The sequence below is a fragment of the Megalops cyprinoides genome, chromosome 21 (genome assembly GCF_013368585.1).
Source record: "Megalops cyprinoides isolate fMegCyp1 chromosome 21, fMegCyp1.pri, whole genome shotgun sequence".
NCBI lineage: Eukaryota > Metazoa > Chordata > Actinopteri > Elopiformes > Megalopidae > Megalops > Megalops cyprinoides.
Genome location: NC_050603.1, coordinates 1,435,001 through 1,461,836, shown reverse-complemented (window position 1 = coordinate 1,461,836; position 26,836 = coordinate 1,435,001). Strand labels below are relative to the sequence as shown.

Here is a 26,836-nt window from a genome sequence, read left to right as displayed (position 1 = left end):
ACCGGGAAACTCGTGTCCACCGCCGTTGAAGTCTTTTACCGTTTAAACTTACCTCTTAATCAGCAAGCGACGGGCACGTGAAAGGGGCAGTTTAGCCTCCACAGCAGCGATCTCGATGCATTGCACGAAGTCATCTTAAGAAAAGCACAGAAAACAAAACAAAGCCGGCGGCCGCAAGCACCGAGGCGGAAAATGCGTCATACAGCCCTTCTGCGGCTGACATCCACTCCGACTTCTAAATTTACACCCTTTTCCTAAAATATCTGTTCTCCAGCCACATTCGCTTCGACATCAATGTCTGACAACAAATTAAATCACGCGCTTGATTTCGCCGATATTGCTTCTGAAGTTTTCGACAGATAATGTTAAAAAATCTGACAGACGCTGTCTCACCAATTATTTTCTGAGAGACTACGCGGGTATGAGCAGAGCGCAGCTATCCCCCTCACCCGCAGCGTGTGCACCCCAGTGCTTTGCATGCAGTTTTGACTTTGCACAGCGACTTGTGGCCTAAAACGAAGCAGATAGGCAAGGGCGAGGCTGTGGTTGGTTGCTGACAGAAACACAAAAGCTCTCTGATTCCCCATAGCGATAAATCTGCGCGCTGCAGCGTCTGTTTCAGTGTGCTGTTCCCGGGTCCATGTTGAAGTTTATCTGTCCGGACTTTCTGCTCGGCTGGGTCGTTTCAGGGCACGCGCCGCGTTCGCTCACCTCCGTCTCGCGGCTCGTAGGTAAGAACGCCGCCAGCCCACGCGCTGTTGCAGGGTGTGGAGGAACACGCCACCGGTGCGTCGCAAAACACACTCGGTGTGTTGCGGGCTGCGTGGAGAGGTTTGGAATTTCGCTTCTGTTTTTTTTAAACGTCAATATTTCAGTCAGTGGAAAAAAACAGTTGTTGCAAAAGTGACGTCCATTTAAAAGTAGTCGATGTAATTGTCTGTGTCAGTTCTTTTCATATCTGTAACGCATGTAATGAAAATGCTGAGTTTATGAGATAGCAGTCGAATGTGATATGCGTGCCACCGTATTTTATGAAGATTGCCCCGAATAAGTGCTTGCCCAATAGCCGTCTTAAGCCAATGCTTAATGAGGGCGGGTATGAAATCATTTGGAGAAAAAGTCTTTGCTGAAAATTCCATGAGCACGTTTCAATGAGTGTTTTAAAACGGTCTCTGCGTCAGAACAGCCTAAAACATAAAACATGTAAAAGAACAGATAGTGGTCGGTTTTAAATACAAGTTGTTTGCGTCGGCTGATAGTTTCAGACAGCATTTGTTAAGATAGATATGTATATTGTAAAACGCATAGAAGCAAACGGGTGGATCAACGACAGAAAGAGTTTCTTCGCAACTTCTCTGAAGTGTTTGTGTGGTAATTAGGCTGTCTGTTGGCTATTTGCGCGAAGACTTGTTCCATGTGAAATCTGTTATTTATTTTTTGTCGCGCAAAGGCTGCAGCGATGTTAACCCTTTTGGAACACTGATCTTCAGATTCAGTGAATACTCTTTAAGTTCTGAAATTGCATTTCTACCGTTGCTGTAGTTTATGGATTAAGTCGTGACATATTAGGCGAAATGTATGACTGTATTTTTTGCATAGTGCATGCACGTCCTATCCATTAGCCTGTTACTGTTGTTATATTGGATTGATACTTCATTTCTGGCCATTCCGTAATCCTGATTTTACTGGCTATAATCCAAAAGCGAAGACTTCTCATCCAGCGGCTGATGGTATTATATCTTTTTGAAACTGATTTTTAGGCAACCGAGTCTGTGCAGTTGCGGTAGTGTCTGCATAAGTAGGTCGGACATTAACGAAATCATATCTGTCTCATTGGTTGCTCAGAACCGACAACAAAAAATAAGATATTTGCATAATTGTTAAATACGTTTAATGTATGATATGTCGTGCCTTACAGTGTCTCATCTGTGTACGCACTACTAAGACAAGGAGTCGCAAAAGTACAACCATTAGTGGGGTAACTGACAGTGTAGTCGCCGTTTTTTTTTCAAGCGTGGTTTAAGTCAATCCACTAGAGCCATTTTGAAATATTGTGCAGTTGAAATACATAGACATAAATATAACTAAAGGGCGAACAAACTGTAATGAGAAACAAAAATTGCCACGATTGTCCCTCTGGGGTTGCCGTAGATAAAGATTTCGCTACATGCAATGTATCAGAATTCTGGGCGATCGGAGAATCTGCCATTCGGGAGAGGGTATTTCAGATCAAACGGCAGACGGTGTAGCGGCGCCGTGTGAGAACAGGAGTTAATTTGCAAGCTGGTGACGATATCGACAGCTGCCCGGTCGCTGTAAGTACGGAACGTTTTCACAGCCGATTCGGAAATGCACTGGGAGAATCTGTGAGCTGTGCAGCTGCAGTTATATTTCAGTTATAACTTTAATGTGTTTGACTAAGATAAACTGTGTAACAGACTGCTGGTTGTCGTAAAAAGAAATTAAATCGGCTCAGACAAAACCCTAGTTGAGACTCCTTGGCTGTATTTGGATGTTGAGAAACTCATTTCATTGCATTTAAACTCATTTCTACCGAATGACAAGCAGTTAAATAACATGACACGTGTCACAAACTAACAACTTTAAGACTTGTTTACGATTTCATTGCCTGTGAATAAATACCTAATTATGGTGAACGACACGACTCTTTACAAACTTACTCAACATTTTTTAGCACTTGGATGTTTTTTCTTGTTCTAAAACGCGGCATTCAATATGTAAAAAAAAAATCAGTGCAGTCGGTGGCAGCTGGCGGCTTGTTTTGTAGGGTTTAACATTTTGTGGGCAATCGCGCAATACGGTGCGTCCCCCCTGCACGCTTCATTATCAGATTTCAGTTCATATCAGATTGATGAGAATGGCGCTATCTGCGTTACCTCAGAGCGGCGTTATCTGCCGTGCCTTATTCTCGCTTTAACTTCCGCCGCTGATTATAGTCAGACTAAATTAATTATCGGTCCTGAAAAAGTGAAAGCTGATCGGATCCATTCTGTATTTGTGTTTTCTGTTTGCGTTTGTCCACGTTATTCCCGATTAGTTCAGAGCTGATGGCGCTTATCGAAGTCTATTGAATTGGCCCGTCACTAATTTGCGGTCTATAACTGATCCAGATGCAGACCCTGGCCTGTTGTTTCACGTTTAAACGTCATAATATATTTAACTCTTTAAGACGTACTAACTCAGGTTTATACGCAGACCATAGAAGTGTGGTGTGCTGTCATCAACATGTGCTTCCCTAACAAGTTGGAAAAAATATTAAAGATTGCTAAAATATAATTAATGTAGGCCTATCGATACTCGTGGTTCATATTATAGAAGCCAGCATGTGAATCCACCGCACATGCCGTTGGTTTGGTAAGATTAGATGGTAGAGCGGTTTATTTTGTCGGATAGATGCACACATGCTCTGATGTGTTGTATTACCTTTTGCATGGGCTGCTTTCGCTCTTTGCCTAAGCCCTAAGATGTGATCGTATCTCGCAAAATTTGGCAGATCATCCATTGAAGCTCTGAGTGTATTCTGGCACCTCTCTTCAGTCGATCGACCGTCCAGCAGAAGTCAAAATTAAATAAGAAGACCTGGTGCATTTCATTCATTTTTCTTATTATGTCAGTTTTTAGGATCATTAGTTAAAATGCCCCGATACGGAATTATTTTGTGACGTCATATGTTTTTAAAAGGGATGGCATTGATTGGTACTATACAAAGAAGAATACACATGCGGTTTGTTTTAAATCACATCGTTTGTGGACTGATTGAGGGAGAGCTTTTCCGTCTGACGTCGAAGAATGTATTTCAATGAATGGAAAATGGAAAAACAAAAGTGATCTGTGAACTCTCACCAAGTTGTAGTTAAATGATAGACAGCAGCACAACCCCAGTCCTTACCATGAGTTACAGTTTGGGGAGGCTATTTTTATGTTTAGCTGCTAACCACAGCGTATGGTTTTATATATGGAACAGTGCCTGTAATTTTCGCCTAGAGGCTTTCTGAAATATCAGATATTGTCTGTACGTGTTTTAATAATTGTTGTTTTAATAATAAGTGTTGTAAATGTAAGGGTTACTTGCCGTGACCGTTTACCAGTGAAACGGGTTGGGGAAACCACTTCTGCTCACATTAAGACACGAACGACAGTGTGTTTTCAGCGAAAAGCACATTCCATAAACATGCACACTTTGCTTTTCATGAAGTTTGCGAAGTTCGTTTTCGCTGTGTCAGTTTCGTTGCCTGCATATTCACACTCCTCATAGCCGTGAACACTGTCTCTGAGCGTCTGTCAGCCCTGAATAAAAATGAATTTGGTGGCAACGGAGACATTTCTGAAATAAGGGCCTTTATGCATTTCTGTGGTCTTTGTGTAAGAGAGTGGAGAACATATAATCTTCTAAGTACTCTGTTTTTTTGTTGTATTAGCGAAACAGCTTTGTTTTTTTAATACTGCCAAAACCGCTTGGGCTTCATTGAAGTAGTGATGAAAGATTTAAAATGTGCAGTTTGGTCAAGGAGAACTTTGCCCCGGACAAAATCATTTCCTCCTTTTTGTTATATTATACATGCAGCATTGGTCTCTAGAACCGAATCTCTCTCATGATGTCATTGGTTAGTGGACCTGCTGGTGAGTACGTTCATGGAAAATTACGCCTTCAGGCAGTAGATGTTGTGTAGCACAGCTGGTTTACCTTAGTTTATTGACATTGCCAATGAAATCGCCTGCGTTTGTCCTAATTGCATACATCCTCTCGATACTGCACAAAAAGACAGTTGAAAAAAAGTGTTGCTGCCTCCAGTCTGTCTCTGAACGTGCAGGCCGCTTTCCTGGACTCACAATCTCCAATCCTACACCCCAGCCATCACCCCTCCCCCTTCCTCCACCTGGTTACAGGTGGCAGGTAAAACGTTCGTCCTGTTTATATCTAAAACCGAACAATTTCCCTGCTATACTGACTATCGGCTTATTTTGGTCAAAAGTTTTAGTCCTCTATTTGGGCCTATGAACGGTACAATATTCAGTTAGCAGTTCGTTATTAGATTATAGTTAAACATGCCCCCCGGACAAAGTGCATGCATCTTTGACCAAGAAGCATAGCCGCACAACTGTGCTTTGATATTTTAAATCCAATAACTCCCCCGACTTTATTAAATTTATATGGGGCGGTCCGCGGCATGTTACTGAGAAGTGTTATCTTATCTATCTTATCTTAACTATCTAAAGAGTGTAGCTCTTTACAGCGGAATTTCAACTGTTGGTGATAGTTTTTTGCACGTTTCTGTTTAACGTTTATCCAAGTAGTCTACAAACAATCTATTGAGTGAGGGGATTCTTCTTTTCATCCGTTTCTCAGTTTATTTACTCATCATGCAGAAGTTCAGACGGTAAAACACGAAATTGAAAAAGTATAACTAAAGCGTTTTGCAAGCATGCGGACATATTTGTAACGTTTCCATGCGTTCGTTTTTTTATTAATAATCTTTTATTATTAGTAAAGGCCTTTTCCTGAGTAAGAGTCCGAAGAGCGCGCGGGGTGTGGTCTCTCTTTTGCACTCGATTGCGTTTTAGTGCCATTCGGTGGTTGGGCACGGAAACATGAAGGGGGAATAACGGGAAATGATGGGTTTAGATCATGTAACCCCATCCTATTATTATCGTTATTATTTAAATTAGTTGAAATTATAAACGAAGGCAGCCAGATTGACAGTAGATACGTTGTTTTTGGTCCACGTGGGCACAGGTGGGTGAGGTCACCGTAAATTTTCGGGAAAAGTCCCCAGCTCCTCGGCTAAAAATGCATATAAAGACGCTGTAGGGGAAAAGAAAATACGACACACTCTGGGTCAAACACTTACTATGAGAACACGACGTACCGCTCAGCGCCCCTGTTATGTTGAAAGTGAAGCAGACCGTTTCGAGGATTGGTAATGATGCAAAAGGTCTTGCTTCAGCGATGTGAGCGGATGTCTGCCTTCCCCGGTTCACGGCAGTCACTCAGTCACATATTGATAAACGCTGAGTCATTCTGGCCCTTCTGTGAGAGGAGAAGCTTCAGACGAATGTCGCCGCTCTGTCAAAAATTGTCTGGCAACCAACTGCTCGCTTCCGTCACTTTATACTATTCACGGGACTATCTTCCAATGTGACGTAAACAACTTTGCATTTCGCAGGCACCTAGAATTTCTTACAAAAGCAATTCTGAAATACTGTTGACTCAACGTGCGGCATTTACCTTGCTCCAGGGCACACAAGCAGTGTCCCCTGACCTGTGTTCCCTTGGTGAAATGTCTGAAGAGAGATGAGATGGACTTCAGGGGTCTGGCTCACTGCTGCTGACCGCATCTGAATTCCTCTGCCTTTTTTTGGTGCTGTTTATGTTTGTTTTTGTCTCTCTGACCTCAAGGCCAGACAGCTGCTCCTAATGGCTGAACGGGAGATTGAGTGACTGAAATAAATGATTTTCACTTTTATCAGTGTGTGAGGTGTTACTGTGTGTGGATCATATCATCTGGCAAAGCCTCTGTAATGCCAAATATGTGAGCAATTTGCATGTGCGTAAATGCTGGAATTGCCCACATGTCAGTGTTTGCAAACTAGAACTAAAAAAAAAACAGGTAGTTTGTAAGTGGGTTATCTGTTGCAGGTATCAGATAAAGCTGTATCTCGTGTGCAAGTGATACTAGGATGTGTTCTGTTCAGGGTTGTGGTTTTCTTGCTGTTAGAAGTAATCACCGTGGCAGGGCAGAGTCTTCACTGAAACAGGTGGTCAGATTTGCTCATTGCTGATGACATCTTTTCTGTCATGGTCTGTTCCTTGGCAATACCATCATTTAAGTCTCTAAATCCCGCTGTTGCCTGTCTCATCTTGCCTGTCAGTATTTTGGATGTGGATTCTTTGAGAGTCCTGGATGAGTATCTCCCCTTCAGTGTGCCTGAAGGAGTTTATTCAGCTATTTTTAGTTAAAAATGTATCAGAAGCTCCTTTCCTCACTAAATGAATGGCTAGCATGCCAAAGTCCACGGGCTGCATGTGCAGCCGAGAGTTCCAGTGAAAGTGCATGGCGCACGTAAACCAGCCGTGCAGTGAAGCTCTGTTTAAGGGATTCCCCTCCTTTGTTTTAAGATGTAGAGATAATACAGTCAGGTACTTGCTAAGCAGTTACAGGTTTTTTTTGGACCCCGATTGACTGAAATAAATCGGTGACCCCCCTCTTTGTCACACGCTGGAGCAGACATGATGTGCATGCCAGTGTGCTTTACCCGTTCCCGCTGTGCAGATAGCGAGATGACACAGCAGCTTTTACCAGTATCAGTAACCAAGTGTTGCTGGAACAGTGTTCGCAGCCACCAGCACTAAATGCAAGGGGTGTGTAGGTTTTTTGGATGCAGCACGCAGATCTCGGTGAGAGTTTCAGTGCAGTGTGTCAGTGTTATGCCTTGGGATATCAGCCAAGCTGAGGTATAAAATAACAGAAATACTGTCTCTTGCCATTGCAGTGGTTACCTTTCATAATCACTCTGCATTAGGCAGAAGGGAGATGCATGTATTACACAGTTCATTTAATCCAGGGCGACCTGCACAGCTTGGATTTTCCGTATCGGTTTGTACAGCTGGGTATTTTATTTTCTGTAGGAAGCAGTTGGGGTTAAGTACCTTCCTCAAGGGTGCAGCAGATGCAAACCTGCAACCCTGCGGTGTATAAGTAACAGTATTGCCACACGGTATGGGGCACAGCCAGCATGTATTTGCCCCCAGCACATTGGCACATGGTAGCGCTGCTTATCGCTGACGGCAGAAGCGCTGTGGCAGCACTGGCGGGGTTCTGCACTGTGGCAGCAGGGTTCTGCACTGTGGCAGCAGGGTTCTGCACTGTGGCAGCAGGGTTCTGCGCTGTGGCAGTAGGGTTCTGCGCTGTGGCAGCAGGGTTCTGCACTGTGGCAGCAGGGTTCTACGCTGTGGCAGTAGGGTTCTGCAGGAAGTCTGGTTGTTGTGCTGCTGTGATGTTGCTCCTGGGGAATCGTGCGTAGGGCTGAAAAGCTTTCTGAAGAAATGTAGAAGAATTTTGAATTGTAGGCCAATGTTTTTAAAATTCTGCTTGTGAAGGTTTCCTCCAGGTGCAGGAGAGAGTTGGTGGCCGTGGGCGGATGCAGGCTGCCTGCAGTCAGGGACTCTCTCGATGTGCTCGGCGCTCGTCGTCTGGGTCTGTGTCTGACTCCTGTGTTCTTTTATAGGCCTGCTCTGCTCAGCCTCGCAGACACAGTCGTCTGTCGAGAAGTGGCAGTTCTGGAGTTACCACAGTAACTGCAGAATGCAAGAGGCAGACAGACATGGCTCCTCCAGAAACAAGCTCTGATGCCCCCAAACAACCCGCCCCAACCCCCCCCGCCCCCCCCACCAGTGCTGTGTCTTCCTCTAGAGATGCATTTTGTGCTTCGATTTGCCTCTCCTGTAAGAACTGTGGGTGGAGGGTGAGCTGTTTGACACAGCACAGCTGAGGGTGCTTTAGAAGGGGAATCACTGTTTATGATTTTATATCATGTGTCTTTGCTCAAATTCTCTCTGCAAGCAAGGTTTGGCAGAATTATCAGCACATGGGAACACGGTGTAAACAGCAATGAATGTTTGTGTTTCGTGGACACGCCTTTTTCTGTCAGTGACTGAGAGCAGTTTTTGAAAGCCAGGAATCCAGTGGGCGGAGCCTGTGACAGAGTGAAATATCTCCCTCTTGCCATTGGCTGGATCAACCTCAGGTTCTTGGAGCCGATTGGCTGGTAGGCAGACTCCCAGCTGCGTCAGTGCAGCTAGCACCTGCAGGAGCTGGAGGGTTGAGACGGGAGACACAGCATCTGTGAGCTCATCTGCTAAGGACAGATGGGCCTGAAAGGAGACCCAATTCATCGGATATCAGGGTGGATACTGGATCGAGACCCGTTCTCCCTTCTCTTTTTTCAATGACAGTGTGTAAAAAAAAGAGGGATTAATAAGAGATTATACACAGCAGGTTTCTAACAGAACAGCTCAGAATGGCTGACTGTCAGATGAGCCAGAGGTCACAGGTTGAATTTCACACTCAGACTACAAGGCATTTTCACACACAGTTTATTAATGTATGGAGTAGCTTGCTGTGGAGTCAGACCCTTCCATGCGGTCTGTGACTCAGTGAGTCAGACTGACTGCAGATCAGGCAGCGTTTGTGGGTTGTGTTGCAGCTGCACTGGGCCATTGAGGCCTGATGAGCCGTTAGCGAGACAAACCCACATCCAGCAGCCTGTTTCTGACCTCACATGGTGAAAGCTGGCACTTTCCAGCTAGCAGCTCAGCCAGACCTGATCAATTAAGAGCTCATTTGGGAGGGGAAACATGCACATAGGCGCACGCATGCACACATGCGCACGCATGCACACAAAGTCACTGTGGGCTAGAATGGCTCTAAACTGGCGCTGATTGAGAAGCTCTGATGGGCCGAATGATGCTCCTCTAGTGTTGTGTTTTCTCCTATCCGTATGCCGTGCTTGTTGGTCAATGGCGGGGCGTGGGTGGGGCGCGGGCGGGGTGCAGGCGGTGTGTGGGCGGGGCGGGGTGCAGGCGGAGTGTGGGCGGGGCGGGGTGCAGGCGGTGTGTGGGCGGGGTGAAGGCGATGTGTGGGCGGGGCGCGGGCGGGGTGCAGGCGGTGTGTGGGCAGGGTGCAGGCAGTGTGTGGGCGGGGTGCGGGCGGGGCACAGGCGGTGTGTGGGCGGGGCGCGGGCGGGGTGCAGGCGGTGTGTGGGCGGGGCGCGGGCGGGGTGCAGGCGGTGTGCGGGCGGGGTGCAGGCGGTGTGTGGGCGGGGCGCGGGCGGGGTGCAGGCGGTGTGCGGGCGGGGTGCAGGCGGTGTGTGGGCGGGGCGCGGGCGGGGTGCAGGCGGTGTGTGGGCGGGGTGCGGGCAGAGTGCGCTCACAGGCTGCTGTGGAAGGCCATGTGAAAACATTGACCCTGAAAGGTTTGCAGCGCTGTTCCTGCCGGCGCCTCCTGGAGGACAGGCCTGGCAGGTGCGGCATTCTCTGTGCAGTCATGGCCACTTTATCGGGCTCCTGCAGATCAGACCTCCCCGTCTGCACGGAGCACAGGCCAGCTCTGTGCTTACCAACCTTACTGACAGCCAGGGTTTACCTCCTCTGCATTCAGGAGTGTCTCCTCCATGCTCTGCTGGGTTGGGGGGGGGAGAGGGCTAGAGGGGGAAGAGAGAAAGAGGGAGGGGGAGAGGGAAAGAGAGATGGGGAGAGGGCTGGAGGGGGGAAGAGAGAAAGAGGGAGGGGGAGAGGGAAAGAGAGAGGGGGAGAGGGCTGGAGGGGGGAAGAGAGAAAGAGGGAGGGGGAGAGGGAAAGAGAGATGGGGAGAGGGAAAGAGAGATGGGGAGAGTGAAAGAGGGGGAGGGAGAGGGAGGGATAACAAGAGGCATGAAAGCCTCTCGACTCCCCGAAAGCCCTGGAGAGACACTCAGAAATGACGTGTCCATGCCCACTGTGTGCTGGGGCCGTGACTGAAAGCTTCAGAGCGCCGGCCCTGCTGTGACCCCTGGCCTCCTTTCTCCAGGGCCACGGCACTCCAGAGAGCAGACAGGATACTCCATCCCTGCTGTACAGCGACACGCTTTCCTTAGCTTCCTGGAGGCAGTGTGGTGTGGTTGCCAAGAATCTGGACTCAAAACCGCAAAGTCGCAGGCTCAGATTTTAGATGGTGCGCGACTTTTGTGGCCCTACAGCAAGGTTGCCTGGTCTGCTTGAGTCGTTGTGGAGCTGGCGTCAGCGGTTATTTTGTCAAAGTGCTGTTCTAGTCTCCTTAGGTAACAGTGTGATGTAATGTAGCTGGTTACTGACAGATCCGACCACAGCAGTTGCATGCCACACATATTCCTCAAAGGGCCTGGTGGCCTACAGTTTGCCACATTATTCCTGAATAGATTCTCCCAGATTATCCACTTTATACGGCTGGATATTTTACTGAAGTGATTCAGAGTGAGCGGGGAGGTAGCAGCAGTGCCCTACCATGGAGCTGAGCCTGTGTAACCACTCTGCAACAATGCCGCCAGCTCACGCCGTTACACACTCAAGTGCGTGATGTCACTATTCATACCTGCTGCACATGCAGGCAACCCCTGTTCTGGACACAAGAGATTCTGGACGTGTGTGTCGGGTGTAAACGTGTATGTCAGGTGCGAGCTTGTGTGTGAGGTGTGTGTGTGTGTGTGTGTGTGTGTGTGTGTGTGTGTGTGTGTGTGTGTGCGCGCGTGTGTGTAAGTCAGGTGCTGCTGAGAGGCTTTTCTCCTGGAAAAGGAGAAAAGCCTTTGTCCTTTTCCTTTTCTTTGTCTGGATCCTGTCCGTTTGTCTGAGATTCCTGTCCATCTCACTATCTCTGGTTCCTGTCTGTCTGTCTCCGATTCCTGTCCATCCGTCTGCCCCTGACTGGCGCCTGTGTGTCTCTGGATATTTGTCTGTCCTCACAATCCAGGCCAGGCCTCTTGTTGCTTTAATTTTCAGTCTTTCTTTGTGTTTCTGGGACTGAAAGCAGGTTGTGTTTTTATGTTTTCCCCAGAATAAGATTCCAGACGAGGCGCGCAGCAGGCTAATGAGACTCCAAGGGAACTCAAGCCTTCAAACAATGTTCCTCTAATCAGAGTCAGGGTTTTGGGAGGAAGCCGTCTTTTGAGTGGCCTTTGTTGTCATTTTTAGTAGGTTGTTGATGGCTCTGCCTTGATCTCCCTGTTCATGTGACCTGTTCCCACTTCTGAGCTGAGTGCCGGTCCCAACACCAGCAGGGCAGGAGCAGCTTTTGGACCCAGAGCTTGTTTGCGCATTAGCAGGAGGGCTTTGCGCTAGCGTGAATCAGGGTCTGTTGTTGCAGGAATCTCAATCCGAAGCCTCCGTTGTTTCCCAACAGCAGCAGATTTAGGCTCGGTGGCTGCCAGCTTTGAGAACCGACAAATCTGTTACCCGCGTCGCTCACAGATACCCAGTCTCCAGCAGATCATGTGACTGCTACCTCACTTTCTGATTGGATAGAAAGCGTCACGCCTCAGAGATGACCTTTTCCCTTTTTTCCCTCTTAAATAGAAGTAGAATCTCCTCAACTTGAATTATGGCCTTACTCCAATTATGGTCTTCAAAACTTTTTGTGTTTGTAATGTGCAGTTTGGGAGATATTTCCAGGTAAATGTTCTCACCTGCATACAGAATGTGACTGCACTGCATGGAGTTTGGTGGGCGCTAAGCAACAGCGTGCAGGTGCACCTGTCCTCTCTGGGGGCTGGGGTCCACTTGGCGCAAAGCCTGCACCTTTAAAAGCGATTATTGGAGACTTGCAGAGATCCTTGTGTAAAACACAAGGCCTGCCAGAACACCACAGCACTGACGGCCCTTTCCTGAGTTCACTCTGCAGGGAGCACTGAGTGAATGGGCTCCACCACTCTCACCCTCACAGCCCTGGGTAAATAAGCCAGTGCCTCCCAGACTGCCAGCAGTGTGCCAGGTTCTGCAAACACATGTGATGGCAGTAGGCAAAGTTTGGGATTTTAGCTGTTTTCTTTAATCTGCTTAACTATAACTATAATTTACAGTGTCAACAAATTTGTTACAGTGAAAAAAATCAGACCCAGCCATGGACCTGTGTCTGTATGTACCCTGTGCCTATACGCTGTGTATTAGCTGTATGGATTTGCTCAGATTGATTTTTTTGAAATGGAATGGTTCCTGTTTGCTTCCATTCAATTTGAATGCTGAAGGTGCAGCAGATGCCTTTTCCACTATGATGTTTAGCTCATTCAAGATCTGTAATGGTCCACAAGTCACACCCTGCAGCTCTCTGACTGGTTCAGAGATTAAATGAGCCCCAGATTCTAAATACAGAATCAAAGGAGGCGGAGCCACTACGCCTGCTCTTGGCCAGCTGGGCTGAGTCGACCGCCTGGGCTCCTGTAGTTGCCTTGGTCTGTGGAGCCTTCAAGGGGAGCAGGGGGAGAAAAGCACACTCTGTGTGTTTGTATTTAACGTCTCTCCATGCAAGTGCGCCCGTGGAATGTTAACGTGATTATGGAACTTAATTAGTGAAATCGGAGATGCAGCCAGAGTGATCAGAGCTTGAGGAGGTAGGTGGTTCTCAGAATCCTACAGATGGAGATGCAGAAACTCTAATCGCTTTGAAAAGGTGCCCCCGCCCCTGGGGGGGAGTCCGTGGAGGTGGTTGCCATGGATCCTTCCAGCCCACATCTTATTTCTGAAAAGTTGCGAGGCTGGCAGGGGGCTATAACTCTCCCACACACTTGACTTCTTTAGTTAGCCTGTGTTCCTCAGATTACTACCTCCGAATGCCTCGTCAGGTGACTGCACATCTGTTACCAGTGAGACATGTGACAGTCTTCCAATGGGTGGTTACTGTCCTGTAGCGTATGGTGTGTCCTGTAGTACAGGGGGTTGCCTGTAACATGCCAGATAGCTGTGTAGGCTCCCAAGTAGCTGCATCAGCAAGGTCTCCCACTCTGAAGGGCTCTGGATTTGTTCTCTGGAAAGTGTATGACATCACAGTTCATTGTGACATCACAGATGTCACTGAAAATATGTTTGTAGTGGAAATTCAAACCAGTAACAGTTAGCGGTCAGATTCAGTGGAATATGAGGACAGAGGATCTGGTCTGGTCTGCTCAAAGCCATGCTGCGACCATTTAACATGTGTTTCTGGTTCCAGCTTGACATTTAAGTACTTGGGAAATTATGGTAGCCCAAGTATTTGAAAATGCAACCCAGGGGAAGTGTTTGGTTGGACATCCCAAGCACAAAAGAAGTCAGTGGCCCTCACTGTTGATTTGTAGGCAGATTATACACGTTGGCACATTCAGCCAAACCCTTTTCTCTGGGTTTTTCCCCCTCTCAGAACAATTTTTTGGTTCTGTTTTAGTGGCAGATAAGACTTCTCTTGCAGTCCAGCATTTGATGTGATGAGAGCTGATGGTTGTAGCATCAGCAGATTGGAGTTGGAGGCCAGATGTTGTGTTGTGCCATGAGGTTCACAATAATGTTTGTATTACTTCTTTTTGAGGGGAAAAAGCATTCTTATGATATGAAAAAACTTATTTTTTTAGAACTTTTGTTCTCTCTATTCTGAGTTATCTGCACTACAGTTCAGCAAGCCATACTGTTGCCTTTTCATCTTGTCTAAAATGCCTGTTTTGCTCTAAACATCTTGTTCGCTGTGTGTTTTGCATGCAGTACTTTTTTGAAAGGACTGAATTTCATTGTTTGCATGCTGGGATTAATAGCCTCATGCCTGCAGTCTGCACGGTTCCCAACCATAATTTGAACCAGCGGTGGACGTGGAATTACGTCAGTAATCAAAACACTAATTCAACAGTCAGTCACGATTTCTTACAGCCAGGCAGCTGGTTACCCAAGGAAGTGGGAAAATGGTGTCGTGTGATGGATGACTGAAGCCGGACTGGCACTAATGCTCTCTCTCTCTCTCTCTCTCTCTCTCTCTCTCTCTCTCCCTCTCCCTCTCTCTCTCTCTCCCTCTCTCTCTCTCTCTCTCTCTCTCTCTCTCTCTCTCTCTCTCTCTCTCTCTCTCTTCCATGTGGAACCCTCCTGCCAAACCTCACAGGTGTGCAGCAGGTAAGTACAGGTGTTTCCATTTCGCTGGTTCCTGCGTCTTTTGTGCAACTCTTGCGCTCATAGATGCTTCAGGCAGGCAGGGGTGCATGTTTGAATCTCCACAGCAGAAATAAACCCGAGGGAGAGCTCGCTGGACGTGCCAGGACTGTACAAATCTGCTTTGTAGCAGCTCTGGACTCAGCCTGGCACAGCCTACCCGGTTTTTAAAAAAAACTCAACCGCGTCCCAGTGAAAACTTTGAAACTGAATTCCAAGCTCCAGAGGGGTACATGCCTTAAATGATAATTGTAAAGTAAACAGTCAAATTTTTCATAGGTAAGCCTTACTTAAAAAGGAAATTGTTTTTAAAAGGCTCCTGAAGTTGTTGTCATGTATGTAATAGGAAGCAGTACTCTTGTAAAATGCACAGGAAAGAGAGGGAAGGCGAGATGGAGAGAGCGAGGTAAAGAGAGAGAGACTGAGGAGGGGGAAGTAATCATATACAGAGGGAGCAGGAGTTTTTATGATCTTCTGCATGTTTAATGAGGCAGCCCCGCGATGACAGGGGGCTAATCTCTGTTATTTGTTCAGCGATAGACCCCCCATACCCACGCGACCCACATCCGACACACGCAGCTATCTGGAGTTTTACATAACGCAATTTATATTTTTATAAATCAGTTGCAGGTCTCATATTTTAATATCGAGTAGACGCTTCCCCGTAATACAGCCATAAACTTGTTAGTAGGAGGAAATGATTGGAGAGGACGTTTTGTTTGGAAGTCCGTGCCAACTTTTCTGAGCCTGGGGTCCTGGAAGCGCGAGTGCGTACGGAGTCAGTCTCAGACTTGTTCTGTCTCATCGTTTTTGCGCCGTAGGAGCTCCGCTGCAGCCACGGTTAACTCTTTCCTGAGGACCTCTCCTCTTTGTGGATTGTTTTTTTGTGCGTAATTGAGTGCAGAAGCACAGAGTCCTCAGGCCCGGGTTTTTATTTCCCTCTCACTCTGAGATTACCAAACGCTGCCAGACGCTGCTGATTGCATCCGCTGGCTTTCCTCTGAGGTGAGCTTTAAACAGTGCCGCGTTACACCCAAGCAGAACGTGCACCATACTCTGGCGCAGCCACGGTTGCCAGTGTGAAACGGATCCCAGGCGATCCCCCAACCCCACCCCCCTGGCAGGACAGGCCATTGTCCCGCTCTTTGGCATTTTTGTTTTTATCCTGGTCGTTTGGGAAGCTGGGACTGAAGGCTTAGAACCGCTGGGAAACTGCGCGCTTTACCTTTAAGGAATGTTTCTGTGGAAGTACGGGCGGGGTGGAGTGTTATGTAAGCCCCCTCCCCGCCCCCTGCCCTGTCCCGTCACCGAACGGCAGACGAGCCGAGCCCCCCCCCCCCGCATTGTGTTCACTCTCTGTGCTCACGCAGCCTGCGCTGACAGGAGCCGTGCTCTCAGACAGCGCTAATGCAGAATCCCAGCGCTCTCTTCCACCATCCAGCGCTGTGTCTGTGCTTAAATGCAGCTCCGGTTGTGTGCTGTGTGTTTTAACTGCACTTTTTCAGCCACGGTGTTGATCACTGATGTGTTGCCTGTTATTCTATACCTGTGTACCACATTTTGATAAGGATCTGTGTATATCTTGCCAGGACAACCTTGGAAGTCATTCTGGATTAAAGCATCCGCTAAGTAAACTAAAAACCCACCTGAGACCTGGGTTAGGTTTCAGAGCCAGCATCGGGCAGCCCTGTTAACACACTTTAGTTTGTTAACCTGTGTTGTCTGTGTGTACTGCAGCCATGCAGTATCTGAAGATGCAGTAACTGACATCAGCAAAATGACCTCCACTGTGCTTTGCCACCTTGCAGTAAATGCACTTAAGCATGTAAAGAGAGACCTGAAAGAGAGTGGGTCAGTTCAGGCAAGTGAGAAAACAATGGCTGTGGGTTGGTTGTGAGTCTCACATCAGATAAAACTGTATCGGATGCGGAAACTGTCAGTGTGTGCAGTCTCTTCCTTCCTGCTGTGGCTGGTGTATGGCCAGGGTTCAGGCGGCAGTCACTGCGCCCCCTGCAGGAATCAGTCCACAGTCCTACGGCCGCGTATGGTCTGTCACCCTGGCGGTCTGACTGATTCTTGGAGTGAATTGCTGGAACAGGTTCCTGGCCCTGCCTTGCTGAAAGAGAACGTGTTGTCTGAATGGCGGTGGGCCAGCTTTGATTCCAGGCTCGCGTCTCTCCCGGATTTAAACACGGAAATGCTAAGGGGAGGGCTAAAGGAGCAGCGGCACAGGCCTCCCTCTCCACCGATGCAGCAGCAGGTGGGGAGAAAAATGTTTGTCCAACCTGGACAATGATCAGTTTCTACAAGGAAGTAGCACCAACCAGCAATCCATCTTTTGACTCGTTTTGTGACCTACTTTACTCGCTGAAATGGTAGGAGTTGGGCTCCCAAAGGTGGGAATTTTCTGTTATAGAGCAGGCAGTGGTGAAAACAGCAGACGCAGCCAGGGAAGACACCTCCTCACGGGCACGGGCTGCATGCTCTCCTCTCAACTGACCTCACCGCAGAAGCAAAGAATGAGCTAACTGGTAGTAGTACTGGTGGTAGGAGTTGCAGCAGTACTAGGACGGAGTAGGAGTAGTGGCACTGCTGGGTACATGCAGTACCGCTCGCGGCAGTATGGTGAGGAGGTGTGGAAGGTAAGCGTCCTGAAAGCGGTTTCCTGTTTTTTGCATTGGCCTCCAGGTGCGTGATGGGGAAGCAGGTTGTTGAGTCTCTTTCAGCACAAAGATCTCCTTCTAGTTCTGCAGTTGTGCGTGCCTCGGTTTCCCGTAACGGCACTGCCCGGCGCGGCGAGCCAGACCACGTGGCACCAGCCCGGCTGAAACGACAGTGCAGCTCCTGCCCTGTGGATCTGTGTGGCGGCTGGGAGATTCGGCCGGGACACTCTGGTCTGGTCTGGAGCAAGTGTGTATGATTTCTGTCAGAGGCTTTAAAGGGGGAGTTCTTTCAGGAGGAAGGGGTGGTCCCCTGGTCTCTCTGCGCAGTGCATGAAGGTGCAGGTTGCTGCTGTTTCCAGTGACGTGTCTCACGGTGACAGAATGCAGAACAGCCCTAAAGCAGACCCCAGTGCCGGAGACACGGACAGGCTGTGACGAGGAGGCCGCACCCAGGCTCTGCTGAAAGGCGTGGCATTTTTATCCACATCGCCTTTTGGTGGGGGGCAGGGACTGTAAAGCGGTGGCCGTGATTCGTCCTTTTCTCCCAGCGTGAGAGTGGTGGTGGTGTAATTATGTTATTGCTGTGTGGTTTGAGCGTGAAGTGAAATGTTAGTCACACAAAAAAAATAAACCCATGAAAAGCCTCCCGCCCTGCGAGCTGGCAGCGAGGTGCTCACTGCGTTGCCAGAGCGTCATGGAGACATTGTGGAAACGTTCAGTTTTGGCCAAGGACGGGCTCTGCTGCACTGTGTCTCATTCTGACGCAAGGGTGAATACACGCCTGACTTCAGCGTGTGTTTATGTGCAGAATGGGTCCTCTGTTTGCAGGGGCCTTCAGCAGCTTTGCACCGATATTTCAACATGGTTGGGCTGATATTTCAGACATTTTGTTTCGTGGTGGATTTTTCAGTCCAGGCTGACTGGCATTGCACTTATTACTCACCCTAATTTCCTCACTCCCAGTGGTCACAGCAGTGACATATCTGAGATTCGAACCTACCCACCCCCCGCCATTGACAATACCCAAACAACAACGCCCCCCCAGACCTCACTATTTTTCACTAGCCTTTCAGTTGCCTAGGCATGTGTAATGTGCTTGTGTCAGATGTTGTAGAGATTTGAACCCATCTGAAAATGACCTTGGCCAGGCAGCTCTTACACTGGAAGGGACAGTGAGGGGCCGTCAATAGGTTTGCACTTATCATGACTTAACATGATGGGAGTTGGAGTCATTTAGAGTTTTTTCCTGAAAAGAGAGTCCTGGTTTAGAGTATAGTGTTGCTGTAAGAGGAAGATGGTGTCTGCCTGCTCAAAAGCAATAGGTAGACAAAACCTCAGGAGGGTGTTCTATTGTCAGTTAAAGTTGGATCACATGGATCATTTACCACAGCTGTCTTCCCAATCACATAAGACCTACCTGTGTGCTGCACCTGTGTACTGTGTACTCTGTAGGGAGCTACTGACCAAGGTCCGCTAATATTGCGAGTGTGCGGGACATGCAAACACTGTTAGATTTGGAATGCGCTTAGCATCATCGCCAAGCCGATCTTTGACCTCAGGTTTGTATAAGGTACATTTATCAAACCCTGTTGTGTATTTCAGAAGGGGATATTAATATTTCCAGTGATACTCCTGTCAAGAAAACAAAGCACTTACTGACTGCAAACAGCTGTGCATGTGTGAGCTTTAGTAGGGAGAATTTAAAGCTAGGACTTCTGGAGAACATGCTTCAAAGCGTATGATGGCTTTTAGGCCTGCCCAGTGCTGTGAATTTGGATGTTTTTGCTTGTGTGTGCATGAATTTTGGAGCTGTATGTAAAATGGCAGCCCCTGGCTTCCATGCTTATCCAGTGTGTAGAATTATGCTGTGTGTCCAGCCTAATACTTTCCCTGGGGAATTGCTTCAATTTATTTATTTTTTTTTTACTTTTTAAGTGCTTTTTTTCCCAGAAAATGTAAATGTCAAGCTACAGTTGGACACACACAAGTGAAATGGATTATGGTTTTTTTCAGAGAATGACCCTGGGTGACCTTTCACGCATTCCAGGGGTGAATTTTGCAGTAGGTCACACACAGCAGGCTCACTCCATCACCCTCATATTCTGCTGAATCTGACTGCCAGTAGGAACAGACAGAACAATAACCGTGATGAGAAAACGCAACAAATACGATTTGGGCGCCAATAATAGTAGTAATAATGAAGATGATGGTAAAATCCCACAGATATCTAATGGATTGAGGAAAAGTAATCTGCTGTTGCCCTGGGCTGGCGTACCGGGACTCTTCCAGGAAACGGTCCACAGACAGGGCTGCCCTGCCTCAGAAATGGCAGCTGCAGATCTTGTTTTTGTTGAATTCACTTTCATATCCAAAGACATCATGTCTGCTGAGCTAACTAGCAGCAGCAGTGCAGATCCTGGGTGGCGGATATAGATTACACGTTACCTGTTTATGCGGCTGGATATTCCACGAAACCGTTTAGTTTCAGTGCCCTCCCAGGGACTCGAACTGGACCGTTGGGCCACAGGGTCATATCCATAAACTGCTGCCACGCCATGCGCCACATGAAAACAAATGTATTAAAAATATGAAAATGTTTAAGGAATGGACCTTTAATGAAAATGTACCTTAAGCACTACACTACTAACTTCACCCTAACCACTGTGCCATGTAAACATCACCTTTGTTGTGAGTTTTCCAAAGGTAGGCCTTAACCAGCATAACTCATTAAGCTCGTTTTAGACCTGTGTTCCAGCGTGTTATCATCTCTGCAGAAAGCACTCTTCTTACTTGTTTTGAACTAAAAGTGTTGGCTGCACTGCGCTAAACAGCCTGGTGCGTTTTAGCATTGCTGCAGAGGGTTGCCGAGCCCCCATTCATTTTTAATCTGTTATTAATAATTTAGAGTTGGACTTGCAGGCTTTGGTGCGGTTCTCCTGTGTGTGTGTTTGGGATGGGCTCACTGCTGCTGATGAAGACTGTAAAAAGCAGTTATAGATGGAAGCTTTCACACTGACTCTCCTTTTTTTCCTATTTGGCATATAAGAGTGAGGGAGGGAGAGAGAAAGAGAGAGTTGTCTGAAAAACAAAAGTAGGAAAAAAAAAAAGGAGAATGTGGATACAGTACATGGAAAAAACGCCGTGGCGACGGCCAAAAATGTGTGCAGCTTGCTCGGAAGTTGGATCGCCTTCAAGCACAGATGGGGCTAGCAAGGGAGGGGGGTGAGGGAGGGGGGAGGCGCCTTGTGTTCCCAAAAGCAAAGATCCCTGCGGCTCCAGCGGCACTCTCAAGCCACAGGACACCAGGGTGCCAGGCTGTGGGGCAGGGTCACCTAAAACCCACTCCTCTGCTGATCCAACCAGAGCGACAGCCAGCCATCCAATCACAACCTGCCAGGAGTTTGGTTACAAGATGGCCGCCATCTGTTCTTTTCCGATGTGGTTTTGTTCCATGGCTCGTAAAATGTTCTGCCATATTTTTTTATCCTTCCCTTCATTTGAGTTGGAGTGCTTGGGAAATGTAGGCCTGTGCACTCAACCACCCTGAAGCTGATTTCAGAAAAAGAGCTAGTGGGGTTTGTGTTGCCTCACAAACACCCGTGCATGTGTGTGTGTGCGTTGGGTGAGTGGGCATGTATGCATGTTTGTGTCAATCTCAAGCATTCTAAATTATTTTGCACATGCACAAGGGTTTAAATCTGAGAAACATGAGAAAATGAGAAGGTATCTGGCAGTGATATCCCTTTAAGCATGTAGTACAGATTCTAGCTGTAGTGTTGCTGTGTAGTGGTCTTACAGCAGCGTGCAAAGAAAAAAAAAAACTCTCAGATGCAAATTTTAACATTGGGGTGGAGTTAAAGGGCTGTCTGACAGTGCGTTGACGACTTTGTGAATGCGGGAAGGCTGAGCTCTGAGGGAAGCTCAGGAATGTCAGTGTGAAGGCTCCTGCATACTTAAACCAAAAATAAAAGTCTGCATTCTGTCGTGCGTGCTTCACCCCCTTAAGGATATGTACTGGAACTGTGTGCATCCGATTAATGTTGCATACTTCATCTCCACATGGAACTTTATGTTGTATAAGGTGAATAGGCTCCTGCAATATTTCACAGGTACCTTATCGTGTGATGCCATCTTTGGATGGCGGCCTTGTTCAGAGGCAGTTCAGACCCCCCCATCATGTCCCGGGGCTACAGGGGGACCCCGTATTTCTGTGCCACTGTATGAAAGACGCAGCCTGGTGTGTTACCCATGAGCTCCGGCTGCAGGTGCCTGTGTGTCACCCATGAGCTCCGGCTGCAGGTGCCTGTGTGTCACCCATGAGCTCCGGCTGCAGGTGCCTGTGACTGAAGAGTAGGTTTAGTGGAGCAGATGGGTGTGTGCAGAGGGAGTGTGACTGTGGTGTGTTCTCCCCTTAACCAGAAAACAAAGTCATCTCATAGATTTGAGCATCATTCCGCCTGGCAATCGCAGACATTAGGCATCCTGTGATTTCAGGGATCAAAACAGTCCTTGAAGATTCTCTCTCGCCTGAATGCCGCATTTACCAAGTCTTCTAAAAGCACAAAATCAGCCGTTTTTATGTTCCTCGCAAACACTATGGTCCAGCTAAGCATTCAGAGCCAGGGCCTTCAGCTAAGCATTCAGAGCCAGGGCCTTCAGCTAAGTGTTCAGAGCCAGGGCCTTCAGCTAAGTGTTCAGAGCCAGGGCTTTGTTTTAATTGGGTGTTGATTACACTGCTTGATTGTTAGCAATGGGCACATTTCTTTCTGCCTCAACACGCACTGCTTCAGCAACACCTCACAAGCCTTCCATTGACATCTACTGCTGCGAGGAATCGGGGCAAGGCAACAGGGGGCAAGTGAGAGCTTGCAGCTTCGGAGGAGTTAAACAGAATTAGGAGAGTGACAAGGTGGATGCGCAGAGTTTCTGTGGAGAACAGCACAGGCTGAGTGTGAAGAGGTCTGGACTTATCATACCGCGAGTGCATGTGTGTGTGCAAATGAGTAAGTGTGTGTGTGAGTGTGCATGTGCATGTGTGGGTGTGTTCATGCACGCGTGCGCGTGTGTGTGTGTGTGTGTGTGTGTGTGTGAGAGAGAGAGGGAGAAAGTGAGTGCGTGAATCCATGTGTGCAGAACATGAACTCAGAGTACTGTTACAGCAGGTATTCTCAGGTGGCCAGGATGGATAGTTTATGTGGAGGTACACACATCTTTTGTGTACAAGAGATTGTTGTTGATATTGTTCTTGCTAAACTGCAATGTGAACCACAAACCCAATCGTAAACCATACCCTCAACCACGAGAAAAGTGTAATCGGAATCTGACCCCTAAACCCTTAACCCTCAGCCCTGAATTTGAACTAAAGCTACAAGATAAACCTGAGCTTTGAACCTAATGTTACAAATGTAGGATGTGTAATTAGCAAAGCCGCAGGGATAATCTAACAGTGTGTACTTAGCAGTTACCTGGTGCTCAGCATGGTAGTGCCGTGCCGTTAGTGTGGTTTGCATTGCCGTTGTGCTTCCTCTGTGCTGGTTGTGATTAATCCAGCTTTCAGCGCTGATTAAGGACCTCCCTGCTTCTCTGCTCTAGTTCCAATGTCAACAGGGAGCACAATAGCCAGCCGCGCTGTTCCTGGCTGTAGAAGAGGGCTTCCTTCTGCCCTTAAATACCTGTTTGTTTATTGTTGGTTGCTGGGCCAGGGCCAGTGTCTGTGTGTTTGTGTTGGCAGGCTTTACCTATAAATGGTTATTTGTCCATTGGCTCTTTGTCTATTTACCTTTTGGCCGCGACCCGGTGCGGGTTCATCTCCTGTATTTATCTGCATTTGGGGCAGGAATTCGCTTCCCATTGGCTCCAAAGCAAACCCAGGCCCGGGTCTAGCTGTTCTTCCCAGACGCAGAGCCCCAAAGGGAAGTGTTTGTACTCTGGACCATCCTGCAGGTGGCCGGTAGCTTCCAGTGCTTTTGTGAAGTTGTTCAATTGTCCAGGCTACAGTTTATTACTGTACATGCATGTCAGTGTCACAGTCAGTGCTACAGTCAGTGCCACAGTCAGTGCTACAGTCAGTGCTACAGTCAGTGCCACGGTCAGTGCCACGGTCAGTGCCACGGTCAGTGCCACGGTCAGTGCTACGGTCAGTGCCACGGTCAGTGCCACGGTCAGTGCTACGGTCAGTGCCACGGTCAGTGCCACGGTCAGTGCTACGGTCAGTGGCACGGTCAGTGCTACGGTCAGTGCCACGGTCAGTGCTACGGTCAGTGCCACGGTCAGTGCTACAGTCCATGCTACAGTCAGTGCCACGGTCAGTGCCACGGTCAGTGCCACAATCTACACAGTGTTTCTGTGTTATTTTTTCCCCACTTGGCAGGTTGCAGGTCACTCTCCGTAGCTCCCCGATAACCTTCAGCCTGTCTTAAGTAAGGGAGTGCTAGATGCTGTGGAGCATTTCCTATGAGAACTGCTCCTTCTAGAACACACACAGCACATTGTACCTTTGGAAAAACAGGATTTTTTTTAATGTAATTTGTTAGAAAAGTGAGTTGGAAGACTCTTCAGCAGGCAGGTTTTGGAGCAGACAGTTTTCCCTGACACGGAGCTCTGTGGGAGGGAGAGCAGCGGCAGGCCAGTGATGATGGGGCCTGGTTTCAGCGTCGCCTCGCACTCCAGACCGCCTGTACGACTCGCCATTTCACACGCTGTGGGCAGATTCTGCTGAGTGTGGGCTCTGCTTTGACCTCCGAGGTTCACTTTTTATTTCCCAGATGGGGAACTGTTTCTTCTGAAAGTCCACAAAAAGCCAGGAGAAACTCTGCCTTCTCCTACCGACCAGCAGCGACGAAAGAACGATTCGTACTTCAAGCAGTAAATCTGTACAACATTCACCTACACCTGTTCAAATTTCACCTACACCTCTGCAAGGGAGGGGGAAGTACAGAGAAGGGGACTACTGTTCTGCACATCAGTTTCCACCGTCTGAGTGAAAAACACCCACCAGTGGAGGAAAAATGATTCAATAAATAAACCATAGGGCAGGTTGGTTCTTTCTTGAGCTTATTATTTTTCTACTTTATCATTAGTAGCAGGAGTAGCTCCAGTAGTAATATCATATTAGTAGTAGAGGCCGTAGTCATAACAGCAGTATTTCTAGTAGCAGTAGTCTGCCAAATGAGTAAATGTAAATGTAGTAGTAACAGTAGTACTTGTAGTAGCAGCAGTAGTAAAAGCAGTATGAGTCCTAGCAGCAGTGCTGGTCATTGTGGTATTACTATGAGCAACAGTAGCTGTAATAGCAGTATTTGGAGTTGCAGCAGTAGTGATCATTGCAGTGTTACTCTTAGTAGTAATAGCAGTATTTGGAGTTGCAGCAGTAGTAATCATCGCAGTGTTACTCTTAGTAGTAATAGCAGTATTTGGAGTTGCAGCAGTAGTAGCAACAGTATCAGTGACGGTGTCAGTAGTGTCACCGTCATCCTTTTCTGAGAGGAAGAGAGAAGTAGAGAGCTGAATGGCTGCCACACTTTACCCATCCGTCCCCTCTCCCCGTGACCTGGTCGGGTTCAAGGGGCTGTTTGAACACTAGCAGATGGTACAGTAGAAAACATCATTAATAGTCAAAACAGTGTGCTGGAGATTGGGATTAATACACAGCAGGAATGCCCCAAGGCCAGTGATCAGGCAGTGGGGGCAGGTCACGCATGCTCATCATAAACCTTTGAACTCCATTTCACAGTTGTGATCACTGCCCTGTCATGTAAGGACGATTGCTTTCCCCATCACTGTCTCTTTCAGCCTGATGTGATTGCTTTACTGATTCTTTTTGTGTATATCTACGTAATTGTGTTTATGTATGTTTCTGTGTATGTTTGTATATAGCATATTCACACATATACAGATACATATCTGTAAATATACAGATTAAATATGAGTTGCTGTAGCTGCACATGGAGTTTGTCCTGCTGTATGGTATTCTCTTTAGCCTGTGCTGCTTTTGCGGGGATCTCTGTAGACCTCCCTGTGGGAAGGCTGTGTACCGCAGTGGCTGCAGTATTAGGTCAAAAGAACAGGGTGTCTCTGCTGCCTTTTCCAGCAGTGTAACAAAATGAGCATCTGGTTTCTGTTAAGTCAAAGGACTAACAAGCCACTGTTTGTATTTACTGTGTATCATTTGGACAGTCTTTGAACGCAGGGGACTGGATTTTATTTTTTTAAAGAGTGGTCATGGAGGATAAAAAAATCAGAATTGGCAGTTTATGTGGCCGAGCGTTTGCACGTCTTTTGACTGGAGCCTCTATGGCCGCGAAAGCCTCAGTGTTGTAGGCAGTGCAACAGACTCACTGCTTTTCCCAAAACCCCAAGAGCGCCGACTGAACCCTCACTGGGGGATTTAAGTTTGAGAGACGGGGAGCTGGTGAAGTTCTCGGCTGTTTTGGCCACTCAGGGTTGGTGCTATGAACACTCATGCAAGTGGCTCTGTATTTGGAGAGAGATTGGGGCATTCTCATTGCTTCAGGGCTTGGAATGGTGCAACAGCTGGTGGAGCTGATCCGTCACGCCTCGGTTGGGCTCGGGGTGGGGAGATTCAGACACAACAGAACCTATAGCCTGCTGTCTGAGCGTAGTGGGAACTTTTTTCAGAATGTGTAAAATGGAATCCATGGATTCTCTTTGAACAAGAACAAGCTTAGTCTTCATCATGGACTGTATCAGTCAATATTAATAACCCACCACTGCATGAGGCTCAGATATGGGCAATGGTTATTGTTCAGGGTCCACAAAATATTACAGCAACAAGCATGGAGTAAAAGATGATTCAGAATCCATTTCTGCTGTCTCCCCAGCAATATTAAGGAACTGTGTATTTAAGCAAGCAAACATCACGGGCACCAGGAAACGGGAAGTGATCTAATCATTCCTGCATTTGGAAAGTGGGAAAGCAGGAAGTCCCCTTTATGTGCTGAAGCTAATCTAGCAGCTCTCTCAGGTCATTGGACGCCCTAGCCATCAAAGCATGTAAATGAAATGTCAAATCAGAAACCCTCTCTTCTGTTTTGGTGCAGTGGTGTAATGACTGGTTGAACAGGTAGATGACCTCAGTGCCCGAATTCAGGGTGCTCTGCAATCTGAGGTGCACCGATCGTTCAGAGTTTTGGCCTGGAGTCTGAACCTCAGCCCTGGTGGACGTGACATGTGTGACAGGGTGTAGTTTTTGCAGACCAGTGAGCTCTGGCTCACTTCCTGCTTCCAGGAAACGGTATTGACGTCCACTGTTTTCAGCATTCGGTGGGACAAACCTGGCCTTTCAGGCCCATCGATCTGGCAGCTTCAGGGGTCCGGCTGCCAGGCTTGTTTTCAAACTCCCTGATGGGTCAAAAACATCTTTTCCCATGCACTTCCTTAGTGAGAAGTTGTATTAAATCCATTTCAAACTGGCAAAACCAAGGGAAAATGCCATCAATGCCAAAGGGAAGTTTGTGAGAGATGAGGC

General features: G+C 47.7%; 1 protein-coding gene across 4 annotated transcripts in view; it reads left to right on the top strand.

Moving 5' to 3' along the window:
* Positions 1-485: 485 nt before the first annotated feature.
* Positions 486-26,836, top strand: part of thrb (thyroid hormone receptor beta) — a 70,132-nt gene continuing 43,781 nt past the window's right edge. For 2 of the 4 annotated variants that reach the window (XM_036555258.1, XM_036555255.1), the window contains exons 1-2: positions 486-731; positions 14,640-14,650. The gene's annotated coding sequence lies outside the window, so the exon portion shown is untranslated. Of the gene's footprint in view, positions 732-2,111; positions 2,316-14,639; positions 14,651-26,836 lie in introns of those variants that run through there. The other 2 variants (XM_036555257.1, XM_036555256.1) reach the window with 1 other exon arrangement.